The sequence below is a fragment of the Echiichthys vipera genome (assembly GCF_963691815.1).
Source record: "Echiichthys vipera genome assembly, chromosome: 19".
Classification (NCBI taxonomy): domain Eukaryota; kingdom Metazoa; phylum Chordata; class Actinopteri; order Perciformes; family Trachinidae; genus Echiichthys; species Echiichthys vipera.
The window spans coordinates 14,961,512-14,973,359 of record NC_139844.1 but is presented as its reverse complement, the minus strand read 5'-3'; positions in this window follow the sequence as shown (position 1 = coordinate 14,973,359).

Here is an 11,848-nt window from a genome sequence, read left to right as displayed (position 1 = left end):
GTCATTTCTTTTTTATTAACATCATACACAGCAATACCGTTCCAGCGATCAAGTCACTACAATTCTGTGTTTGCAACACCTGGTATTATATAACATTTTAAAATATCTGTTTGCAGTGCACTTTACATGGAAGTGTTATTTATTTCTATTTCTTTCACTTTTTTATTTGTTAATAAATAATAGTAAGTACTTTTATATCTGTGTTCATTTGTTACCTTTTTGTTTAACAAGGCTAAATGTTTATGTTAAGCCTGATGCCTGCACTCACATGGCGAGGTATACGCTTCATTTATTCAACAGTAGGATCGGATGGGTATCGGGTATCGGCTGATACCTCAGCCCAGGTGTTGGTATCTGATTGATCTGATCTCTACTTTTCTTACTGTGCACCTGCAACCTGGGACAGTCTGCAAAACCACTTAAAACTTACCACACTCTTAGTATTAGGACAATTTAAATCCATAACTGCATCACTGCGTCACTTTACTTTTCTGATATTTCAGATTTCAGATTTGCTTATGTATTTTTCAAATGTTTTGTCTTGTCCAAAAAGGTTTTGTGTTTTTATCTCGGCTTTATTACAAATGAGGTTGCTCCTCAATATATTCCCAATTTAAATAAAGGTTATAAAAAATAAATAAAATGAATACTGATGCAGGCTTTGTATGCATTAACAGGACAGATAACAAGACTAAGAAGAATCATTATAAATAATAATAATAGTGTAATTCTATTTGTAAAGCACCTCTCATATGGTACATCAAATGTTTTTGTGTTTGTTACAATCAAATAACATAAAATAAATAAATATTATTTATTAAAATAATTTATTAAATGTATTTAATTAATATAAAATAAACACCAGGGATTTTTTTAATTTAATTTCCTTTTTAAAAATCTAAGAATTGTGTAGAACATTTTTTATTTTTATAAATGAGAATAATAGTATAACTTTATTTGTAAAGAACCTTTCATGCATAAGCTCCAATCAGTGGTGGAATGTAACTAAGTACATTTCAAGGCAAGTCAACTTTATTGTAAATTTTCTTACCTTTCTCCCTGACCCACGGTGAAATAAGTATAAAAAGTAATATATACAATAAATACATTCTAAATTCTTAATAGTGCAAACATTATTTACAATATGTGAAATATATCGGAAATTAGATACATTGAAAATGGACAATATAAAGGACAAAGTGTATAATATATAAAATTTACTGAAGTATTTTGAGGCATTTTGACTCCTCTGGAGTATTTCCATATTATGCTCAACTCAACTTTATTTATACAGCATATCATTTATACAAATATGCAGCCCGAAATAGAAACATAGAAACAACAAATGGGAAAATAGAAACACAGACAATAAAAACAAAAATAAACAACAATAAAAAACTACTTCACAAGACTATACCACAATAAAATGTAACAAATAAATAAATAAAGGTCAAAAGAATAAAATAAAAATAAACACCAAAACAACAAAAAAAACTATGGCTGTAACGATATTCCAAATTAAAAGCCAGATTTAAATGATAAGTCTTTATGTCAAACATTAGACACAGATGACAGCCAAGACGATGGATGATGGTTTGTTTTGGTGTTTTTAACATCACACTGATGCTCAGGGGAACCACCACTCACAGGTCACATTAAGGTGACGGATGTCACTAATTGGTCCAAATGAGGACAATGTGTTTTTCTGTGATAGATCAGGCTGAAAGCATTTTAATTTACCTTCTAAGTCAGTGCATTTTCTTTCAAGATGTGTCGTTTTCTTTACTTATTTTAAACCGTCTCAGACACATTCCTATAACCGGACATGTCTATGACCAAAGAGACTGTCATTGACTTTCATATGAGACTTTTGAGTTCTTCTTCCTCAGCAGTACAAATACTTGGGAACCATCCTGAATGACCTTTGATGCCAACGTTTTATTTACAAAAAGGAAAACCAAAGGCTGTTTTTCTTGAAGATGCTCAGACGTTTTATTGTTGACAAGTCTCTGTTGAAAGCTTGCTACACTTTGTTCATTGAGTCACTTGAACATTTGCTTTCATCTGTTGGTTTGGTAATCTTATGTGTAAAAAGAAAAAAAAACGGTTGCTTAGAATGTGCGTAAAGTTAGTGGTGTAAATTCAAATGACCAAGTCAGAGCCACACAGAAAGCCTCTTCCTGAAGTCTTGAAGTTGTTGGTTCTAGGTATTCTCATGAACAGGTTCGTAGGATATCGTTCGAATAGTTCTGTACAAAAAATGGTAAACGAAAGTCCACTGCGAGACAGCGACGGACCAGAAGTGGACCGCATTGGTTGTTTTTGGTGTTGGTTAGGTATAGGCACCAAAACTACCATTTTAGGTTTTAGTCTGCAAAAGGTGACGTTAGGATTAGGCATGAAAACCACTCGCTTAAGGTTAGAAAAAAGGTTGCGGTTTGGTACATGAACGTAAACAGGAAACATTTACGGATTAAAGTCCTTTGTTCTGGGTGCTCCAACCTTCCTCCTTATACTACATTTCCTGCTTTCAATATAAAGAGAACACGTGGAAAATCCACAATTTTTGGAGTGCACTTTTGAACGCTTTAAAATACAGCTTCACATTACACATGAAGAGATGCTGAGCAATGAGCAGGAGATGGGTGTGGGAGCTCTTTCTCACCAGCTCTGCCTTGAAGGGTGAGGCTGCATGATGTCATCCCCCTCACATCAATAACAGCCTTATAATGGAAAACAATCTGCAGAGCTCCTATCTCGATGGGGCTGACTTCCTCCAACAAATGAGCCCCAGTCCACCGCCCACTACACAAGGACAGGACGTAACACTTTTTTTCTGAGCTGATTTACATCTAAATAAATACAGGCCTAGACGAAACAATGTGCGGACCCAAAAGGAGGAACCGGCGACTCTCCTCTGGGCACGTCCAATTTATATTGCCCGATCCAGCCAAGCTGCAGGGCACGATAAGACGGGGGACTGCAGAGTTGAAGCAGTGTACAGGAGTCAACCTGCTCTGGTTTGCTGCCACATTCAGAATAATGAACAAAGAAACTATGGCAGAAGAATGAGGGGATGGAATGAGTCTAAGGCAAGAAGAAATAAATCAATATTACCTGTTGTCAAAACAAATATTTCTCACCCATTAGTGCGATGGGTTTGTGAAGGCAGTTTTGTTTTTGCTATTCACAGCCAACAAACTGTAGCAATATCTTTATTTGTAGTTGTTCACTGTAAATATTCCAGTTCTGAACGGTTTTGATCCAAATTGGCAACAGGTATTTTCTGCATTGCTCTGTGCAAGTAAATCCAGGACTTTTGCAGCTTTCATGTGACAAATCCAAACTTGTGACTGGTGACACTTTACTTTAGTAGTTTCAACTACTTTATATAGAGTTGGTAGATTCAACTCAGAGACACTAATTTTCTCTATGATTTGTGTGAAATATTAATTATATAGAATCTTTAGCCTTAATATAATTTAAACAGGTGAGGTAGAGGCTGTAAAAAGGTTTATTTCTGCTGTAAAGTTGGGAATTTTAACATCGGGGTCCATGGGGATGGACTCACTTTTGGAGACAGCCTCAAGTGACCATTCCATCAACTGCAGTTTTTGGAAGTTTAAAACTTTAACAATGCATTGTATTTATTTGTCTTAACACATGTATGTCTTAATATAAAACAGTAACTAGTAACTGTAATTAAAATGCGGAGTAAAATGTACAGTGATTCCTTCTGAAATGTAATAGAAGTACAGGTAGTCTAAAATCAAAATACTCAAGTCAAGTGCAAGGACATCCAAACTGTACTTGAATGGACTTGGTTACTTTCCACCAGTGCAAGAATAATGTACACCTGATTGGGCACTTGATTTATTATTGTCTTTTACATACTGTATGAAAACAGCCTCTGTAGGGGTCACTTCTTTGTCAACTTGAAAATGTACCTGTAACATCGTCAGCAGAAGAAATGTATTGTTCATGGAGGACTTTTCTGACACTGATTCTTCTGTTGGGCCTCCTTTGAGCATCACCCACAAAAAGGCCTCTAAAAGTCTTATCAGATCCGGGTCCTGCGGGCACCCATAACGTGTTAATCCCATCCTTCCTTGAACACGCGGGTGCAGGGTCCTCGCAGTCACGACCAATTACAGTCTGCGGGCAGCTGATGCAGCCCAGACTTTCTTGGGCTTAGCTCAATGCCAAACCTGGAGCCTCCTGAAGCCACCAAACCTTCTCTCCATGTCTGTCCTGCTCTGTGTCTCTTTTTTTACAGTTGTTTTACCACTTTATAACTTGTTGGTGTACAATCCGACACATACTGTATTCTCCCTTTACTTTAGTAACTTTTTAGTATCGTAATTCTTTTAATTGAACAATATAAAACCTAATCTGTTCTCTAAATCATGCAACAATATAAGGCCAAGGATCCCCTACTGTTGGTGAAAGAGAAACCCCCTGAAATTGGGTTGCATATTAAACTAGGCCTAAAAAAACCTATGCATTTACCTTTTTATGGTATATGTATAGAATCCTTTTATGTATTCATGATATTGTATTTATTTTCAGACATAGTTTTATTTTTTGTAAAAAGAAAATCGAGGACCCCCTGGTTAAGATCTATGCTCTAAATAACTTTAATAATAAAAATAAGAAGCAGTTTGATTTATAATTCAGTTTATTAAGCAACTCAAAGTATCAATAGTTCCCTGATTTCTATGTGATGTTGATCGACTCCAGTGTAACATTTTGATGATGATTAGTCTCAGTGTATAACTTGTTTCAGTGAAGTTTGGTGTTTTTTGATGTTGTGGAGATGCAGTTTCTTTGTGTGATTGCTGTTTTTTACAGTTGGAAGAATATATTTGTGGAGGGAATGGACCAGAAACACATTAACTGTTGTGTGAAGATACTGATATACTAATATAAAAATGATGAGACATATATGGGTTTAACGGTGCACAACATGGACCACAGTAGCCCAAAGAATGATTTTTTGTTGTGGAAACTTTGTACTAATCCCTATTTTAAAGGGAAAAACTCTCCACTGGTCTATCCATAGCAAAGTTTATCAGCCAGGGTCAAGCAGGGATTTGGGCCAGGGACTCTGGGAATGCACTTAGCCAAGGTGGCTGCTGTACCTCTGTTAGCGAGCTCAGGGTGTGGGTCAAGATGGCCGGTATCCACCCGTCCAGCAGTCTGGACCTTCAGCCGCCACTGGCCTTGTCCAGGAGACGCTTCTGTATCCTCCCATGTGGGCTTGGATTTCAAAATAGCGCCATATGTCAAAAGGGCCCACGATAACACAGCGCAGACATCTGTGTGTGGCGTGGTGGAGGTTGATGGAGGAGCCACTGTGACAACATTAAGACGGTGGTGACAGGACTGAGCAGGCATAAGATGTTTACATTGTGGCACATTAAAAAGATTTATCTGTAGTTTATATTACAGACATTTAGACTTGTAGACTTGAGTCCGGTTTAAAGGTGCATTAATCTCTAATTGCCTGCAAATTTACTCTGTTGGTTCCCTCTCACAGCTGCCATGGGCGTTGTTTTCTTTAACGAAAGAGCTCTGATAAACGCACTGTACGCTACCTGCTCAGCAAATAGGCTGACAAGTTAACGTTCATCTGATAAAGCAATCACAATAGTGGGATCTGAGTTTGTCACACTACAGAAAAATGTATTATTAACCACCCAGCGGGATTTGAATGAACACAAATATCACGAGTATGAAAAAATAAGGTTTCAAAATCATAAAAAAAGAAGCAGCACTCTTCCTCTCTGAAACACTAAGGAGCGTGTCTGCTGTTACCTTTGTTCAGTTCTGTCGTGCTTGTTTTTAGGGTATGTCTATTTCACAACTGCATGTCTTTGGACTGTGGGAGGAAGCCGAAAACCCCCCGCCACACGAAAAAGTACTCAAGAATATGATGCAGAAACGTGAAAGACTTTCAATTTTCTTGTGAAGACTCATGATTTGACTTGCAGTTCTGCACATTAATTTCATGAAAATGTTTATTTTCAATGATCACTGCAAAATTAAACAGAGCAGGTTACAGCCAGGTGTGTGGCACGTGGCCAGTCAGCTTTATCAGTACTTCTCTTCCAGATTGTAATAAGAAATGAAGACCCCCTCCTCCTCGTCCTCCTCGTCCTCCTCATCCTCGTCCTCCTCCTGGACCTCCTCCTCTTCCTCCTCTGAAAGATCCAACTTCCAAGGCCATTACAATGGAAACCCTTCTCTGTCAGGCCCTTATATTTTTAGGAAAAGCTATTATTGTCCTGTTCCCTTGTTGCTTTCTTGCCCCAGGATGTGTTCCCGTGAACAAGGTCAGAATTCCTGTTTTGTCATCATTATTCTACCAGAGAATAGGCAACTCACCCACAATGCCCTCTGTTTCACTGGGGTTCCTGGTACTTTGTCTTCCATGGATACAAATAGACCTGAAATGGAATTCGGCCGAAGCCAAGTGAAGCTATTGTGGCTGAGAATTGTTTTGGATTGAGTCAAACTCAGCTGGAAGTTACACTGAAGTCACTTTGCTATAGACAGACAAAAGAAAGTACCTTCACGTTATTATTAACATTTCAGAAGCCTTGGTCTTAGACATAGACGTTTTATAAGGAGGATAAGTGACAACTTGCATATCTTCTGTTGATTTCTGAGGAAATGAAGAGATTGAAGAGAATGTTTCATTCACAAACACATAATAAAACATCATAAAACACATAAACTCAAGGTCTTTTGTAAAGTTATCTCAGTAAAGTTTAACAGTTCTGCAGCCATTTGATGGGCTGCAGGATATAAACGCTCACGCTTTTATACAGACACTTCATAAACACTGATTAAGTGTTTTTTATACTAATGACTCTTCCTGCCCCATGGTCACTAAATATAACATTAACGCAGGGCCAGACATTAACAGTTGCCAGGTTGCCATTGACAACTATTTTGAGAAATTGGCAACCTATTCTTGGCCTCTTTAACGTATGAAAAATAGGGACAGCAAACAGCAAAGCATGGATATTTCAACTCGGATACGTGAATGACGAGAATGTGTTGCTGTTGCCCGCCACATATTCACCTTCATCTATTTGTGCCTTTGCATTGACTTTGTATGTAATTGTGGCGCCCAAACGGAGCGAAAAACGGCCGGTCTGAACACAAGATAAGAGCCAGAGGAACCTGAAGGAAAAACAAAAAGGACATTTGGGAATTGTCACATTTTCAGTATTACCTTGGTGTATAACAACATCTTAATTACTCAAAATATAAGGTGATTAAAAATGGCAAACATGTTTTCAGTAACGCCAACTAAAAGCTAAATTCATACTTAAATGTGCTGGAATATTACATCTGGACATTACACATATCCTGTATACGCTATACTGTGAGCATCTGCACATTGATTGGTCAATATTATGCATGTTTTTAAATACTGTGCAGCTCTTTTGATCTTAAAAACACATCTTACTTTTTTAAAGTTGTTTTTGTTGTAATTCTTTCTTTTTTCTATTTATGATTCTTGACTTTTGTTGTACTTGTCATTTCTCTATTGTGTTTATTAAGATACCAAGGAAAATGTCCTTTTGCGTAAAAACCAATAAACCTGATTCTGAGTAAAGAATTTCCAACTTGTTTTAAAATGCTCTGTGGCATTATCACTAAACAGGACAGCACAGAGATTAAGTGAACATTTAAATAAATACTTATTTTGTATTTCCCTGCTAATAAGATGTGATATGTCCTCACAAAAGTTTAAAAACAACCTCTGGACCTGGATAGTTTGTGAGGCTGCTGGGACCATTGAAGCTTGATACTATGGGGCAGCTGCTGTGTCCCCCTGCTGAGAGGGAGCCTATTTTAACAAGGCAGACCTATTGTCTTTTCCCAAGAATGACCAGAGAATGTGGCAACTCCTCGGGTCACACAGTCTTTACTTGTGTGTGTGTGTGTGTGTGTGTGTGTGTGTGTGTGTGTGTGTGTGTGTGTGTGTGTGTGTGTGTGTGTGTGTGTGTGTGTGTGTGTGTGTGTGTGCTGGTGGCCGGGGTGAGGGGTGGGACGTGCCTGTGTCCCTGCCATTCACATCACTGTGGGAGCACATGCCATCAGAGCTAATTACCTGCCTGGAAGGACCAATTAAGACGCCCTCTAATGCCCCTGAACAAAGTAACATGAGAGGGCTTTACAGTAGAGCTGTGAGCTGGAAGTGAGGGACTGATGAGCAGGACAGTGGCACTAACAGAGACATCTGAAGACAACTGTGTGGACACACGGCTCCGTATGTCTCTGTTTCAGGATGCCAATGGACACAAACATTTCATCTAATTTGGGAGGTCAACGTCACAGCGAAAAAGCCTCTGTACTGTTTATATTTCAAGATATCCATGTTCACTACTTCAACCAAAAGTTTGTTGGTTTCATACTTTTTCCGGGGAGGCAGTAGCAACTTGGTTTGGGAACTGGAGGGCCGCACATGCGGCTCAAGTATGGAGTTGGACTGGTAGGTGCAGACGGGTCAGTTCACCTCCTGGGCACTTTTGTCTGCCCCTACAGACAGACATTCCCAAATCTTGTCCTCTCTCCAGTCAAACATTCTTGTTGCCCTTTTTCTTCACCCTTGGACCCTTCTGTTGTTTTCTTCCGGTTTCACGTAAGCCGCATGATAGAAACATCAACACGACCATCACTCGCTGTGAATTCTCCAAACAATGAGCTAATCTATTCACACATGGACTCAGTCGGACATTGCACGGACTTTGTACCAGGGAGCTGGCAGGATAGAGTTCGCTTAATGTCTGGTCCAACTGATTCGGACATTTACGTTCTCCCATACAGCTCCTCCGGGTGACCAGGGTTCCAGTGCATGTGTGAAAGGGGCTACTGTATACAGTCAGACCTTCATAAAAGTCAAGGAAGTCTTAGGAAAGTGATTTTGAAACAACTTGCCAACTTGTGAGCAAGTTCCTTATATTATACATTTATTGTTTTCTGAGTTTACTGTTTAAGCTTAAGGGAATGACACGACTTTCTCCCATTATACAACACTGATTGTCTCGTTGGATCGCAACATTATCTGCTTAATAATACCAATAAATCTGTTAAAACCTTTTTCAATCAAAATAAAACAGAACAAATCAAGTAACATCACAGTAGGACTCCACTAACTAGACCCTTTCATTCTTATTCTCAGAGCTCTCAGTGCAAGTATTATTGTGAATATACAGTAACGCCTTAAGCTTGTTTTAGCTTCAGTACAGCCCTTTTTCTCTGGAGCTGCTGCAAAACACAACACTTTGTTTAAACCATGCTGCCTTTATCCTTTCTCTAACTGTGTGAGTAAAGCCGTGAGATCATTATTATGAACAAACATGGCCACCAAGGCCAGAGGAAGGGAGGGACAATGGAGGCGAATGACTGTCGTTACAGCAGTGGTTGCTGGTTTTCTTTGGAACTCTGACCTTCTTTATACTGCAGCTGGGAATGAAACAAATTAAAGTTTTCTTTCACATGATTCTTAACATTTTTGGGTGGTATCTTCATGGTTGAATGCACTTATTGTAGCATGGGATAACGCATGAGTTAAAAGTATGTAATTGAATGTAAAGAACTCTAAAAATGAGCACATTCAGTTGCTTAATTTCTCGTCCAAATATGTGCTGCAAATATTGGTTGATAATCGAAAAGCAGTGCATCTAATAAATAAAAACAAGAGCAACCATCCAGAAATTAACAATAAGAGGTGCATGAACTGAACTAGAATAGAATAAAAAAATAAACTATACTGTAGATACAAATGCAAGAGTATATGGAGACAAAATTAGATTATATGATATAATTAAATAGTCTTTGTGTCTGTATACTTGTTAACATAACAGTATAATATGGGGCCTAACCATGTTATCCCTCAGATCAAGTTGTGTTTGTGTTTTATATATTATATTAAAATATAATCATGACATGCTGCTGTAAAATACTGACATAATCATTATTCTGTATTGCACAACAATCAGCAAGAACCTATAGAAATGGAAAATAGTCTTTCTTTCTTTCTTTCTTTCTTGTATGAAGCACCAGTGTGTCAGGCAGGTGGTCGTGTTTTGACTTTAACACAAAGGAAACCTTAAAAGACTTTTTCTGTCTTTTATTACCACTTCTACCACCTTGAAGCTCTCTCTCCCTGGTGTCAGTGGGTGACACTGATGCGGTTACTCAGCTGAAATACTGCTCCCGCATCTGTGGATAAACCGATTTGAACCAGGCTGCTCGAGGTCAAATGTTCCACTTCCACAGAATTAGACATCTAATTTCATCTGAATCCCAATAAACTGTTACATGTGTCACTCGGAAAGTTGTTTCATCACACCTCTCGTATGTGGTGATGCATTTAATGTCAACTGGGAATGATGTTCACATTATTTACAGTGTAAATTTAATCAAGTTGGATGGATTTTATTTCATGTTTTATACGATTTTTTCTGTGTTTCTGCTTAAAAACTTTGTTGATCAGTAGTTTGTTAGTACAATGCAGTGCAATTTGACTTCCCAGGTTCTTGAATTGAACCTCCGGCCTTGTGGTGTAAAAAACAACCGCTCTACCTTTTGTGTCACAGTTGCCCCGTTACAGTCACAGCTTGTGAATTTGTGTTTTGACTGTTTTGTATCCATCCGTCCAATCAGCATTTATCTGATTAAAACACAGCTGATGTCATTTTTGCAACTCATTGTGCTGGGATTGCCTCTACACGGCTCTTCAAATTCCCAAATATGTGATATACCAACGTGTTCTCACAGCCACACGCACTAAATAATAGAGAAACACAGATTATGACGGACAGAAGGAGAGTGACTTCATTATTTGCTCAGGACACGATTACTCCACTATATCACACAGAAAACAAGTTTACTGCTACTGTACTCCAAATTCATCCTAACCACCTCAATCCAAGTGAGGTATCGTATCACATATAATCGTATCTGTCATAGACTGTATAAAAAATGGACATATCATTTACATCAAGGTCCGTTCTCTCAACTTGATTCAATTGTACTCGCCTACGGGAGTCGCCATCTTGTCAGACCTGAACTCTGCCTCATTTCCTCTTACCAAAAAAGGGCATTGATGTGATGTTGGGGGGAGGGACAAACGTCCACCTGGCTGACGTTTACCTCTAAGGCGAAATGAAGGGCAGCGGCTAGTTGTCACTCAAGAGGCTGTGCCCCTAATTATTCATAAACTTTAACCTCCAATAAAATAAAAACTAGCCTGGTACAAAAACATTCACCCCCCTCTGTTGTCATGGAGATATGACCTAAACATACAGACTAGAATGTTTTTTTGTACCAGGCCTTAAATAGTTGTAAAATAGTTTATTTATGCTTTATTTAACATGGGGGTCAATAAGAAATTGCTCTATTACAAAACCTGCCCCTAGTGGACACTCGGCAAACTGCAGTTTTTCGCACTTCCTTATTGGATCAACCAGGAAGTCGCTGTGGTTAGGGCTTGGTATCTGCCTATGTCTGCCTATATCGCAACTTCTTTTTGGGCTGCATGAAAACGCGTCACAATAGCGCCAACTGTTCATGCTCTAGTACTGCTCATGCACACTATAGTCCAGTAGGTGGCGTATGCACCATAATGCACCTCTGGCTGGTTTGCCAAGTAGTAGAAGAAGAAGGGTAAGAAGATTAAAAAAGGAAATGATAAGGGTGGCAGTGAGGACAGTAAAAGCACTTTATAAAGTTTGAAAGTAAGTTAGAGCACAGAGTAATAAAGGAAGAAATTTGGAATAGTGATATCAGAGTAATTCATACCTGAGTATAATTGCCCCGGTAATGC